At 38.2% G+C, this 14,344-nt stretch overlaps 1 protein-coding gene across 1 annotated transcript in view; it reads right to left on the bottom strand.

Annotated features, from left to right (window-relative positions):
* The window catches only part of LOC146004921 (uncharacterized), a 28,123-nt gene extending 13,790 nt beyond the window's left edge, over positions 1-14,333 (bottom strand). The window contains exon 1 of the mRNA XM_083143963.1: positions 14,271-14,333. The gene's annotated coding sequence lies outside the window, so the exon portion shown is untranslated. The remainder of the gene's footprint in view (positions 1-14,270) is intronic.
* Positions 14,334-14,344: the final 11 nt, after the last annotated feature.

Genomic DNA, 14,344 nt, shown 5'->3' with positions numbered 1-14,344 from the left:
ATTATAAACTGTGAGTCCAGTCCCGATTAGGCTAACCTCTCTGTGCATAAAGTGGATTTAAAACTAAAACATAACATTGAAATTTTCGTTATATGAAATATTACTTATTTTGTTCTGTATATTTATTTTTTAAAACTAAAACATGCAATTCGTAGTTTTATACAATCTCAATTCTATATATACCAGGTGGTCCAAAAGTCCCAGAACAGTCATATATTGTGAGAAATACACATCGAATCGGAAAACAAAAAAATATGTGTTGAATAAGTGAAAGAAAGCTATTCAATGATATCACAATGACTTGGAATGAAGTCCTCTTTCCTATTCTACAATACAAAATGGGGTTTCCATTTAAAATTTCACAGTTGCTTCCCATCCCGTCCCCCATTGGGTGAGAGTGGGGAATAAAGTGTGATATCATTGAATAGCTTTCTTTCACTTATTAAACACGTATTTTTTCGTTTTCCCATTCGATGGGTATTTCTCACGATATGTGAATGTTCTGGGACTTTTGGACCACCTGGTATATACATACATACATACACACATGCTATATATAATCATAATAATTGAGAATTGGCATTTTAGACCTTTAATTTAACATATTATAAGAGCCTGGTCTCTGGCAACGTGAGTGATAAACAATGCATTTTTTCTCGTGTGACCCACGAAGGGTTAATCGGAACTGGGCCTGTAGTTTAAAGAATCCATACCACTGTACAACTTGCCTCCACCGGGGGTCGAACCTCGGACCCCTTGTTTCAAATACAACAGCGGCACTACTACACAGTGACGGCGGTGACAGGGGAAAGAGACTGGAGGGGAAGGGTGAAAAAAATATTGCAAAGGGATAGATATTATATTACTTGAAAATGATGTATACGCGTAGTATGTATGTACAGTACATGTGACTTGAAAAGAAAGGCAAGTTTGTTTTCCTTCACTGAAAATTATGTGTACAATGTTACTCACGAAGCTCGTTTTGATAGCAAGAGGCCATGCTACAAGGTATAGGGGCTATCCACGAGTAAACAAAAACATATCGAACAGCACAATCGATTGTCGAACTGTAGCACAACAACTTCCGGTTCACGGCAGCTGGGTAATTCAAGCGCGTACTTTTGGCATTTCTTCTCGTTTTGTATACCGGATGAAATGGATCATATAAAAGCACTTGACGACGAGGAGAATAAGAGATATCACGGCAGAGTAGAGGCCTTTGCATATCAATTGGATGAGCAACTAGGAAGTAATACGGCATTATTCCAAGATGAGATCCATTTGCTGATCGTCGTTTCATTGGCGATATTTGTAGCCTACATATTTAATAGAAAGTAATTTTTCCTACAGAGCGAGAGCGCTTAAATGCATACATTTATGTTTTAAGTGAAAAAGTGCGAGATGTACGGACATATAAAAAACGGAAAAAGGAGCTTCTTTTCTTCAGTCAGGACGAGTCAGAGGGATGCGGATAATGCACACTTGCTGGTTTCGTTCTCGTTTGAACGCAGAAATACAAAACGCTCATTGTTATTTTAAGTAAATTTTCTGCTATTTGTGTTAAACATGACGATGAAGTTGAATAATAAACTGGAAAAATTAATGATGGGACAAACACAATGACACACCATGGTGTTCAAACCTAGGACCTCTTCTCCATCAATGTTGATTTGATTTCATTGAGTTGGTGTTTTAAGTCCACTTTGTGCACAGTAAGGCTAATCGGGACTGGACCTACAGTTTAAATTGGGATCCGAACCACTATATGCCTCCACCGGGAATCGAACCCGGAACCCCTTGATTACAAGGCAACGAGGCTACCACTGCGCCATCGGGGAGGCATTCTATCTATCAATGTTGAAAAGATTTCCATTGCAAAAGACGAAAATTAATAATAGTACCCGCACTTAATTTTCTGGCTACACAAAAAAAATATTTCCTCTGGTTGCACAAAAATTTATTTCCTCTGGTTACACACACACAAAAAAAATCTGGTTACACAAAAATTTAATACAGTTCGTGTGTACTTCAAGAACTTAACGTGTAACCTATCTGGCCATGACCGAGCATCTTTTGAAAGGAAAAGTAATATTTTTGCTCATATCACTAAAACAGAGAGAAAATCGAGATTTGAATGATTTCTCTTCTACTTTTAAAGAAGTGCAAGTGGTGCGGGACGCAAAATTTTTGGTTGGGAAGGAAACAGGACGGGGTATTTTTAAAGTCCTGACGTTCAAAACGGGAAAAATAATGTTATTTCCCGACTAAATTGGGAGATTATAGGAGCGGAAAATATTCAACATTACTCGATACTAAAAAAAAAAAAAAATTATACACGCAATTTCACCCTCGGGTGATGATTTATTTTGCATTTCTGGAATAAAAACTGCTAATTTCAATAAATTTCGGACATTTAGTAGAAAAAAAATGTAGGGAATAAACTACTTTTAAACTATCATTTTTTCCGAAGTCTGGATCGGAATGGTTTTTTCTTTTTTTCTTTTGAGGTCCCGACTTTTTGGGTTTTTCCACATCCGTTGTCATTACTGCGCAGTCTACTCCTGCTAATGGTCTTCCAATTTTCACGCCTGACAGCTTGAATGCAATAATTTGGCGCCTAGATCTCGAGGAAATGGATGAAGAGAGATCCATGAAAGATTATTTAGCCCTGATCGTAGTTTACATCCTCCTTGTACACACTCATTCGTTCCTTACATACATGACACAATCTCAGCTCCCTTTAGCGGCATGTTGTGAACCTACAAACCGGAAGTTGTTGTGCTACAAGTATGGCGTCCGCGCGAAGGCACTTCCTTCCGGTGGATAGCCCCTATACCAATGCATGAACCGAAAGAAAATCAGAAAGAAAAGTCAAGTTGTATATTGGTCCCTTCGGCCTCCTTTTTGTGGCTACAAATACGAAACATCACTCTGTTGCTTTTGAGCTCTACTGACGCGTCTAATAAACAACGAATAACAATAACCGGTGGTCTTTCATCTTTCACACGGAGAAGCCTTTCATTCCCTTCCCCAGACCACAAACGCTGCCGGCGAGAAGTGATAAATGGTTACCAGAAATTAAACAATCACTGCTCAATTTAAAACTAGTAACATTGGTAGCACTGTGTTAAGTAAGTTGGTAACTTGATTTCGCTCATTACGCATTGTTCGTTTCACTGAAAAGGTAAAAGTAAAAGGTAAAGTGTTCCCCTGTGCATAGCACCACGCCATGAAGGCGTATAGGTGGTGTGGGGGTAACGCCCCACACTTTCTTGATCCGGTCGTGAGTGGGGGTGATGTGATCAGCATCACACCCCTGCCTGCCTTTACCCCCCAGGTACCCATGTTATTAGACGCTGGGTGGGCGCCGGGGCCGCTTCCACCATTAGAAAAGTTCCCGGATTTGAACCGGCCAGGGATCGAACCCGGGACCTTTAGCATGGTAGTCAGACGCGTTACCGACTGTTTCGTTTCACTGAAACACTTTTTAATTTAGGGTAGCCCATCTCAAAATATTCGGGGTTAGATTTCAATTCCCCAGTGTGGCAAACTTTGTCAAAAAACCTTTTTCCCGTTCATGATTTTGGTGTCGATGTTTTTGGCATCAATATTTTTGCCATCGATGTTTTGTTGGCGATGATTTGATGCTAAACCCCACTCACGTAAAGAAAGTGGGTGAACACTATTCTATATTTGCTGTATGAGCAGACTGTTTTAATGTTTCACATAATTTTCTAGGGGTGGATCCTTTTCCCACACATGGAGGTTCTACTATGAGAGATGGTGTCGTTGCATTTTTCGCTAAACAATGCATTGCTCTGAAATAGTTTCAAGGTCAGTGGAATCCCAACATCTGGAGAAAATAATGCTTATACGTGAGTTGTTTGAAAAGTAAGGAAAACGACACAGAGATGGCAGCACCATAATCGAAATTGATTCATGGTCGTTAAGTTTGATCCTTCAAATGAGCCTTTGCAGAGTTTCAGCCCAGTGCGTTGTGAGGTTATTGTTTGATCACGCAAAGTAGGTGAACATGCAAGTGTTTTCAAAAATTATGGACAAAACCACAACGACAATGCACCTGTTCACACGTCAATGGTTTCTATGTCTAAAATCCATGAACTGAAGTTGGAATTGTCGGATTGGCCCGATATAGCTCCTCTGATTTCCATTTGTTCCCTAACCTCAAAGATGGCTCAGAGGACAAAGATTTTCCGATAACGATGAAATGATTTATGCTGTGATTTTTGCAGACCAGGAGAAATCATTTTATAAACACGGTGTAATGGCTTTGGAACATCGTTGGACAAAATGTATCGAACTCAATGGAGACTATGTTGAAAAATAAATACACGTTGATCAAATTTATTAGTATTTTGTTATTCATTTACGTTACTTTTCAAACAACCCACGTACTTCTCAAGCTATTATTATTAATCAGTTTCATATTCAGTTCGCATTTTTAACACAAGACATTTCTTGAAATCAATCTTCCTACCAAACACAAACAAATCAAAATCAACAATTTTAAAACAGTGACATTGATACAGCATTCTTGAATGCAGCGAGTCCTTGTTAATTAGTAAAAACATGTACAATAGAAAAGAAATGAATAATTCCCATCTGTGAGTGTGAAAGACAATTACAACGTATGATTGCAAACTGTGAAACAAGTATATGAAAATATGAGGGACAGAAAAATAGATCTTGAGTTTTGTGCTCTGGCTCCCACCTAGGCAAATGGTTGGCACTCTTGCCCTTGGTTCTCAAAGGACAGAACAGAGTAGCAATGGGACTCAATGCACTGACCACACATTACCCAATCAAAAAGCCAATATGGCAGTCTGAGGTAATGGATCCGATTGCTTTATGATTTTTTTCCAAATTCTCCTAACAGAAAGACTAATTACACTGTACAACACGAAATTTGTCCTATAGATGAAAATATGTGATTCTAATGTATTTGTGCATGGCAAAAACGAATCTGCAATTTGTTTCCGTGTATCACGTGTCATTTAGCCAAAAACACACAATTTGAAAGTTACATAAGAAACATATGGGACAATAGCCGAAAGTGTGTTTCACCTGTGTTACAAAGAATGAATGCGCAAAATTATACTGTGATGGACTTTTCCCAGCGTCCACCCCAAGGGTTTTTTTTTTTAATTTTTTTTATTTATTTTCGAAATTTAGCATGGGTCGTGGGAACTCTCATGGCCGTCACCCCTATTTTTGACCACCTCCTTCGCACAGCATGGTGCTGTCACAGTATGTGAATTTACCACCATGCGACTTTCACAGCCGAGGGATAGAATGCATCAGCCAGTCTAGAAAGCTGAAAAAAATGTAACAATAGAGCTAGGTCTCCCCAACGAAATGGACGTCAGTGTTGCCAGGCATGTCAAAATTCCACCGGCATAAGTATGTAAAGGTATCACTTTGTCTTTTCCTCTTTCAACTTTCTAGATCTAGTGATTTTCTTCCATGCTAGATGGCTCCACACCCTCCATTCTAGGGGGGATCTCTTCCGATTCGAGTCGCACAATATTTTCAGACATTCTCACGTCAAGCCTTTTCTCTGTCCATCTGTGCGACCATATATTTGTCTCTCGAATATTTACAGCCTGTCACCATTTCGAAAACATTCCTTGCGTGTAAACTTCAGAATTAAGCTCAAAGGAGAACTATTTACCTTCATAAATTTCGAACCTAGGCATGTTTCTGTCGACTTTAGTAAAAGGGTTATATATATATATATATATATATATATATATATATATATATATATAACGCTGTAAACTTGCGAGGTCACACACCCTCCATTCCATGTTCATTGTCAATAGTGCGTCAGTAGTGCATAATGGAGAAGAAAGTGCAAGCTCCTGATTGGTCAGGGGAGCACAATAGTGCAAAATAGTGTTTCCAGGAGTGTGGAGAGTCCTGGGACAGACAGTCTAAGTTTTAACGGTGAAGAAGTAAGGAGGTGAAGTGGTCGCTCTCGAAAAGTTCTTTGATTCTTTGCCTTGTACGCATATGAGAGCAGTGCGGATCTGTTGACGCTCGGGCGTGTGAACGTGCAAGTGTTAAAACAGCGCCAAGTACGAACTGTGTGCGGTGCTGATTTGTTGACGCTCGGACGCGTGAACGGGAAAGTGTTGAAGCACCGTCAAGTACGGCAAGTCCAACGTTAAGATGCCTGCAGAACAGCTTATACAGTAATCAAGCGTGCCGAAATGGACTGAACCGGAGACAACCAAGGAACCCACCAGTGGTTCACTAGCTGCTATACAGAAGGACCGCTATCATTTCATCCATTACCCCCCCCCCCCCATCCATATCTCTTCAAACGTGACATCAGGACCATATTAGAAGACTGGGCCCCAACGATGAACTCAGTGTGCGCTTATATATATATTTTTCTTTCTAATGTGCATCGGCAGACAAGGTAATGTGCAAACTGTAGTGTAGTACGGGTACTGCATGCATTATGTAATTGGCCAAATAATTTCAACTCTTCATTGCTAATTTAGTTTGTAACAGTGAGTGTAAATTTTATAAATATGTTTATAGGTCTTTATTCTTGGATCAGTTTTGTTTCATGCATAGTTAGCCAAACTAATAGAAATTAAAATTATGGAAATAATAATGATTGTGTTTGCATCTCGATTTACCTGCTCATGTTAAGTTTCACCTGCACATGTGTGTGTTACAAGGAGCCAGTTGAGGTTGTATGTGTAGCTAGACGTGGATTTAATTTTTGATTTGTTTTGTTTTGTTGCCCAACTGGTTTCCGGAGGCACTGTTGCCTCCATGATGTGGTGGCTCCCTATTTCTACCGGTAGGCAGTCATTACAATACATTGGTGTGACAGAAAAAGATGTATGCAAGAAGGTTACATGAAATACCGTTGCTTCCTCTGTGAGTGGGACAGTTGGGATAATCATTATGTCCCTAAACATTAGCCGCCATGACAGGCATCAAGAACATATCACGAGATCCAACTGACAAGCCCCAAAATGTGGGATGCGGCAACGAGGAAGAAGCTTTACGCGATTAAGCCCACCATAGGTGCATGGCGTCCCTCCCTTTCTCTCTCGTCAAGAAGTTCTTTTTCGACTTTGTATTGGACACAGCCTTCTAACCTATGGCCAAAGACTGGACCCTCCATGTGCTGTATTTGTATTGTTTTAAGTATTCTACATATTCTAGTTCAATGTGCCAATTTTTCTTTCCTCGGGCAGACTTCTAATCTCGCCAGGTGTTTCTCATCTCTGTTGGGAGATGATGATAGTGTTTTATCAAATGAGTTTAGCTCGTTAATTATTGACCGAGCCTCATATTCTTTATAAAAACAGGAAATTAGGAATTCTTTTACATTATAAAATATGTTAGACATTGATATTTCCCCTATTGCTGTTGATTATTATTATCATTATAGCTCCTTATTTATTGTGGCATTTTGTTATACAGGGTAACATACGGAACTTTGGTTTTAGTTGTGTGAACTGAGTTTAAATACATGCGGAAGCTCTTGAGAACAACTTTGAGGGTTCATTTGGTGCATTGTATGGGCCTATTCAGTGTATGCACCAAACCTATTGGAAATTTGCTCTAGGCAATGTCTGACTTACCCTGTTACCCTTTCTGCACTACATTCTGTATCAGGAATCTGAGGAGCAAGGTCAAGCGTAACAGTAAAGAAGGGAAGAAAGTGAGTGAGAGGAGCAAAGCAGTGCATGCTGCTGCAAACAGCTGGTAGCTGCAGCCAAGTTTTCTCCTACATGCACACACTTCACTTCCCATGCACTCAGTGGTTGAGCCCTCTTGCATCACTACTTGCACAGACACTTGTTTTCACTTGCTTTCCTCGGATATCCCCAGTGAACACAGACCTCTAGCAGAAACAATGCAGTGATGGTACAATACGTCAACCCCACATTGGAAGGAAGTTAATTAGTGAAAAAGCACACACGGGAATACAAATGTTGGTACAGCACACTAGCTAGCACCACAAAAACTGTGTAGCCATTGCATTCAATATGTGACAAATGATCAGGGAAAAATGTCGTCATCTTTGAAAAAGTAACTGTTACTTGTGAGACCATTACATGCATTATACTGCATCATTCATACTCTGCAGTAAGTCCTAGCAAGACGAGAGAGCAAAGTGGATGCAATTACAAAGACATAATTCCATCAATGACTGCTCTGTATGTCCTTACAGTCCTGAACAGAAATTGAATCATGTAGAATATAGATGCTTTGTAATGATATTTGAACTCCAAGGGTATACGAAAAAATTTGGTAAAACTGTCATATGCGGGAAAATGCTCTAACTCGTTTATTCTCTACTTTTTTACATTCGTACTTACCTATTCTGCATTGCGAAAGATTGTTTAACAATGGATTTAGCTTTTTTCAACGAAATTAGTATGTATTGTCGACATATCAAGTAATTATTGTTCGTTCTTTTCTCGCTTCCTGAACACGGAAAATGGCGGGCAAATCTTGACTAGCGGTGTGTTCCAACCTTCTTAACAGAAAAATTCCCGCATAGCCCCAAAAACCATTCGGGATAGTATGACCATCCACGAATAGCCCCAAAAACCATTCACGATAGCCCCATGCACCATCACGGTAAGGTTAGGTTAGGTTGCTTTAGGTTGGGCAATAGAGTGAAAAAACTGTGTTTTTGGAAACACTTACTAGGGATTGCATCATCAGATGCTCGCAACATCCGGTTCAAGTACATGAATGGAAATGCAAGCAACAGCTTTTATGCATCGGACGGACATTATTATAGAAAAATACATGATTTTAGCGGCAAAATAGTTTGAAAAATGTGAGAAAACAATTCTACAAACTTCCGAAATTACACAGAAACTCAATTCCGTAAGTACTTTCTCCTGTAAATTTGAAGAAATCCATTTCCCACATATGACATTTTTACTATAAATTTAAACTGTCTGAAATTCGAATTAACCAGAACATATGCCATTATCAAATAAAAGATGATTTTGAGGGGAATAAACGATATCGGTTCAGATTGTTTTATGATTTTTTTTTTCAAATTCTCCTAGCAGGAAGACTAAATATTGTATAATTTTGGCAATCATTGTCACACAAAATTTGAACCTTCCTTAAAGTAATGAGCACTGTTTGGATTTCGAAAAAAAAGTTGTTTATGTTGGAAAAAAACAACTTAAAAATTATGATACGCAAGCATGCCTGCTTACCATGGACAAGGCATTTTCCATTGACAAGCGACTGTAAGTACCGTAGACTAGTGGGAATTAATGTAAAGTAAATATGAACCTCAGTTTAGGACTCTATTTTAATGCTGAGAGAACCAAACTTGGCCTGCCTAACCTAACTACAAAAGCATATATTGAACAAAATCTTACGTAATCGTTAAAACTCCGCAGATGTATTAATAGAAGTAAATCAAAATTGAACCATGTTAAAATTGCATTTGTAGCATGATGAAATCGCAATAAAACAAAAGGAACTTTGGCTGAATAAACTTCTGTTTGAATTACCAAATAATTCAAATTATCTAATTATCCAAATAATTCGAAACATCTAAAAGTCCAATGTATATCAAAATTAAACAATCAGATCATGAGCTGAAACAAACAAGAAAGGTAATGAAAAATATAAAAGGGGAAACTTTTTCTTTTCAAATCAAAATGCCCAGATGTTGGTGGTTGTATTCAGGACCCAAAAGATACCTCAAGTTCTAATTGTATTCCGAACAAATCATGTTATGCATGCATTTCTTTAATGATTTGATTTCTATTGATGCCAAAAAAAATACTGAACAGTCATAGTGATTTGATTACTTACTTCACTTTTTGTGGAGAACATACTACCACATGTTTTCGAGCAAGAAGCCGTTCATTTATGGCCATCTTGTATACAGACGAATAGACTACTCACAACATCTATGCAGCATTCCATCTGGGAAGCAAAGGGGCTTTGTGCTACACACGTTACCGCTGTTGTGCGTTTAGAGCCTCTAACATTAAAATAGCATCCCTAAATTGTTCTTTATAGTTATCTTCATAGTCCAGGTTTATGATTTTTAGCATTAACTTAAGTTCCTACGTAATTTAGTAGTTAAGTAGGTCAGGTTTGGAGCTCTTCACACCACACATGTTACATTGTTACAAATGACACCTTATTCAGAATTTTAGAATTGTTGGGTTTTCCACTTTCCTTTTTCTTCATGTGTATATGGGATTTTCCTCGCGAAAATAATGCTTCAGGAGACAGTACCAGTTACCCTTCAAGGGGTAATCAGAGAATCATCATAGTCCTATTGGGACTTTACCTCATAAGTACGAAAAGGATTTTACTGAAATAGCTTTCAACAGGGTGCTGATAAATGCCTTTATTCAACGCTCTCTTTTTCTCCCCCCTTCTGTATATAATGCGAGCCGACCACATAGAGAACTGTGGTTCTGCCAAATAGGTTTTGCTAAAGTTTGTTTCCTCCCACAGTCTTGCTACATTATCTTGGGAACAATTGGGGCTGCAATACCATTTTGTAACTCTTGTTCTGCTCTACAAAACGGTAACATAGGATTTTATGTAGCTGCTCAAGAAGAGTGAAAAAAAATTAGTTTTCTGTCCAATTTTTTAACAAAACAAGAAAGAAAAGGAGGGGAAAAGGGTGCTGAAGCATTAAAGAGGGGATAAATGTGCTAATCTCATGAAAAGGTGCAAAAAGGTTCAACGAAATGTTTCTTTTACTGTATTTAATGTCCTAAAACACACATCTCAAACGATCTGTATTTAAACAGCTATGTTTTTGGAAATGTGCTGCACCTTAAAATCCGTTCCCTACTCATAATAATAGGGATTATAACAATGACACCGCAGAAATAACATATAGGCCTCATACATACGTACAGAATTATTTTGGTAAAATTTTGTTATCCGCAAAACGTATTTCTTCAATTTTACAGGAGAAAGTACTTACCAAACTGACTTTCCGTACACTTTTGAAAGGTCATGGAAGTGTTTTTCCCCGTAGCTTAACTTATTTCGCCAGTAAATCATGTATTTTTGAAGATTAATGTCTCTCCAATGCAGGAAAGCTGTTGCCTCATGTCCTTCCACTACGTGAACCAAATGTTGTGTGTGTTCGATGATGTAACCCCTGGTCAGTGTTTCCTACCACGCAGTCGTTTTGCAAGAACATGACAATTTTAACTATGTTTGAATAACCTAACCGAACCTTGCCATGCATGGTTCGTGGTGTTTTCGAACCCGGAAAAAAATACAAAATCAGTAAGACAGAAGTAGGTATATTTCTGTGAAGAAGGATGGAAACACTGCACACCCACTGATCATAGACAACGCTGGTCAAGATTTGCCCGCCATATTGTGTGAAACGCAACTGAAAAACCGGCCCAAGTTCCTTTTGTTTTATTGCAATTTCATCATGCTACGAATGCAATTTTTACATGGTCCGATTTCGATGTACGTCTGTAAACACATACTGTGGAGTTTTAGCGTTTACTTAAGGTTTTGTTCAACATATGCTTTCGTGGTTAGGTTAGGCAGGTTAGGTTTGGTTTCCATAGCATTAACATAAGTCCCTAAATGCATTCTACTAAGGTTCCGATTTACTTCTACATTCATTCCCATGCTTCTACTTTATATACTGTCGCTTGTCGACGGAGAATATCTTGTCCATGAGAAGTGCGTAAGGTAATTTGGTACTACTTTACTATAGGGGTGACACCTATAAATCATTTTATTTCACACTTTTTTACATTGCTAACGTACTATTCTGGAATGCGGAACATTTCTTGAGGTGAAATAATGAATTTCTAACAAAAATAATGTATATTTCGGAGCGAATTTACAATATAGATATATTCTCCAATTTTGTTAATATTTCGCATACTCACTAATTTAGGCCTCACAACCACGAATCTGAAATTAAAATTTGGGGGTCACGTTTAGAAATTGGAATATATGGGGGTCCATGATCTCAACCAACAATGTAGAATTGCTCATTATTTATTGCAAGATCTATCGTTTCACAAAGAAATATACATATTCCTGACATACTACAACCACAAATGTTAACTATGTTTGCCTAACCCAACTGCAACTAGTTTTGGGGGCTATCCATCCCGGAATCGGTGGGAAATTCAAACTAAAAAATTATTTTCGTTTGAAATTTTTGAGTCCAAATTTCCCACAGATTCCGGGCTCCGCCCCTGGGGTAATGGACCTACTGCCCGCAACCGCTAACGCGGCCCTGCCTCCACTCCGGCTCCCCAGCTTTCTCTATAGACTCCCTGTTAAAGGCATGTTAGAAATTGGCTGGAGTCACCTGCCCTTAAATGAGCCCCAAAGTTTTAAATTTCAAGAAATCAGTTTCCAGGATACGGAAAACTTACATTTCTCTCCGCCATTCTTTCACGACCAAAGAGAATCACTCTGAACAGCATCGCAACGCTCTAGACAGCGGAACGGACATTGATTGTCAAACATGGTTGCTATGTTTGTTTATGGGGAATCATCGCGATAATTAACGTTATTTTACAAGTTCTACAACTCAATGTGCAATTTAAACACGCTACCCCCAAATATTATGTGCATATACGTAAGTACAACTGCATAATTAGTGAGTATAACAACTAGTAAAGTAATTACAGAATATCTCTATATTGTAAATCCTTACCGATGTGAGCCACAAACCATTTTCCATAATTTTAGGTTAGGTTAGGTTAAGCAAGCATAGTTTAAAAAAAATAGAAAAATTAAAAATACTCCACACATCATGTTCTAGTGAAACACGGCGAGTTTGAAACACTGACTACGGGGTTTACCTCATCTAACACACGGAACATTGTGCTCTCATGCAGAAAGCAAATGGCGCCAGCAGAAACAGCATTTCGGACATAGATTTTCGCAGAAAACAACATGCATTCGCATTAAAATGGATCAAAACTACATTCACGAACTTCCACAACGCTACAGAAAATGATTTGCGTAAGTACTTTCTCCTGTAAAAAGTAAGAAATCCGTCACCCCTATAGTAAAGTGTTACCGAAGGTTCAAATTTGGTGTGATAATGATTTCCAAAATTCTACGATAATTAGTCTTTGTGCTAGTAGAAATCATAAAACAATCGGAACAGTTACCGAAAAACCGGCATGAGTTTACAATACCGGACCACTCTCCAATTTCTATAAAATTTCGCCTACTTACTAATTTCAGTGTCCTGATGACGTATCTGTAGTTCATATTGGGCGGTCACTTGTTAAAATTGTACATTTACGTGTACAACTTGTAAAATAACCTTGCGATTTACCACGGTGATTGTCCATACACAGCAATTCGGAACCATCTTTCTTTCGCAATTAATTAGCTAATGGTCTTCCTTTACGCACAACAATCTTGTTGACGACAGACGAGGAATGCCTACGAGGTTAGGTTAGGTTCCATTAGCATAAATACAAGGAAAAATTAATATTTTAGCTAAGAGAACTATACCTTATCTTGCCTGTTGATTTCTTCATGTTGGGAAAATGGCGTCTTCCGTGGAGCTATTGTTCTTATGGTAGGGTTACGTTACGTTAAGAAAACATAGTTTATTTCATTTTTTTCTCGATTTCCATACTTGACCGCCAATTATTACATGCAGATTCGTGATTAGGAGTTCACAATTAATGAGTAGGCGAAATTTCATAGAAATTGGAGAGTGGTCCGGTATTGTAAACTCGTTCCGAAAAACCAAAGAACAATAATTACTCGATATGTGGAAAATTGAAATTATTGTCGTGAAAAAAACGAAATCCCACCCTCAAAAATCCTTAGCAATGCAGAATACGTAAGTACCAATGTGAAAAAGAAGAAAATAAAGGCATTTCAGACGTTTGGCGGATACTTAAATTTTAATATTATTTTATATCTGTGAACCAATCGGATATCTTCGTATTTCGCCTAACATGGCTACATGTTCGAACTACAGTGGATGCTTACGCTACTTACAACATTTTTGTAGTACGTAACAGATATCTGTAATGCTTCTATCCCTCACTAAATATATGCTTTGTACACGTACACGGCACAACTAACAAAAATGACAACTATGTTAAGAAGTGCATGCGTAAGATACCTACCTACCTTCATTACAATAATGATATTAAAAATTACTTATTTATTTAAATTTTAAGGATTCACAATTAGATTAATTATCATTTACAGATGAAATAATAAGGCAAGAATAATAAATAAATACATACAGAAGCAAGAAAAACTACATCCTTTCATTCGGATTTCTGCGAAACACAGTGAGTGACAGTGACAGTGATAGCGC

Source organism: Lepisma saccharinum, chromosome 22, assembly GCF_977018435.1.
Source record: "Lepisma saccharinum chromosome 22, izLepSacc3.1, whole genome shotgun sequence".
NCBI classification, from domain to species: domain Eukaryota; kingdom Metazoa; phylum Arthropoda; class Insecta; order Zygentoma; family Lepismatidae; genus Lepisma; species Lepisma saccharinum.
This window is presented reverse-complemented; position numbering and strand designations above follow the sequence as displayed.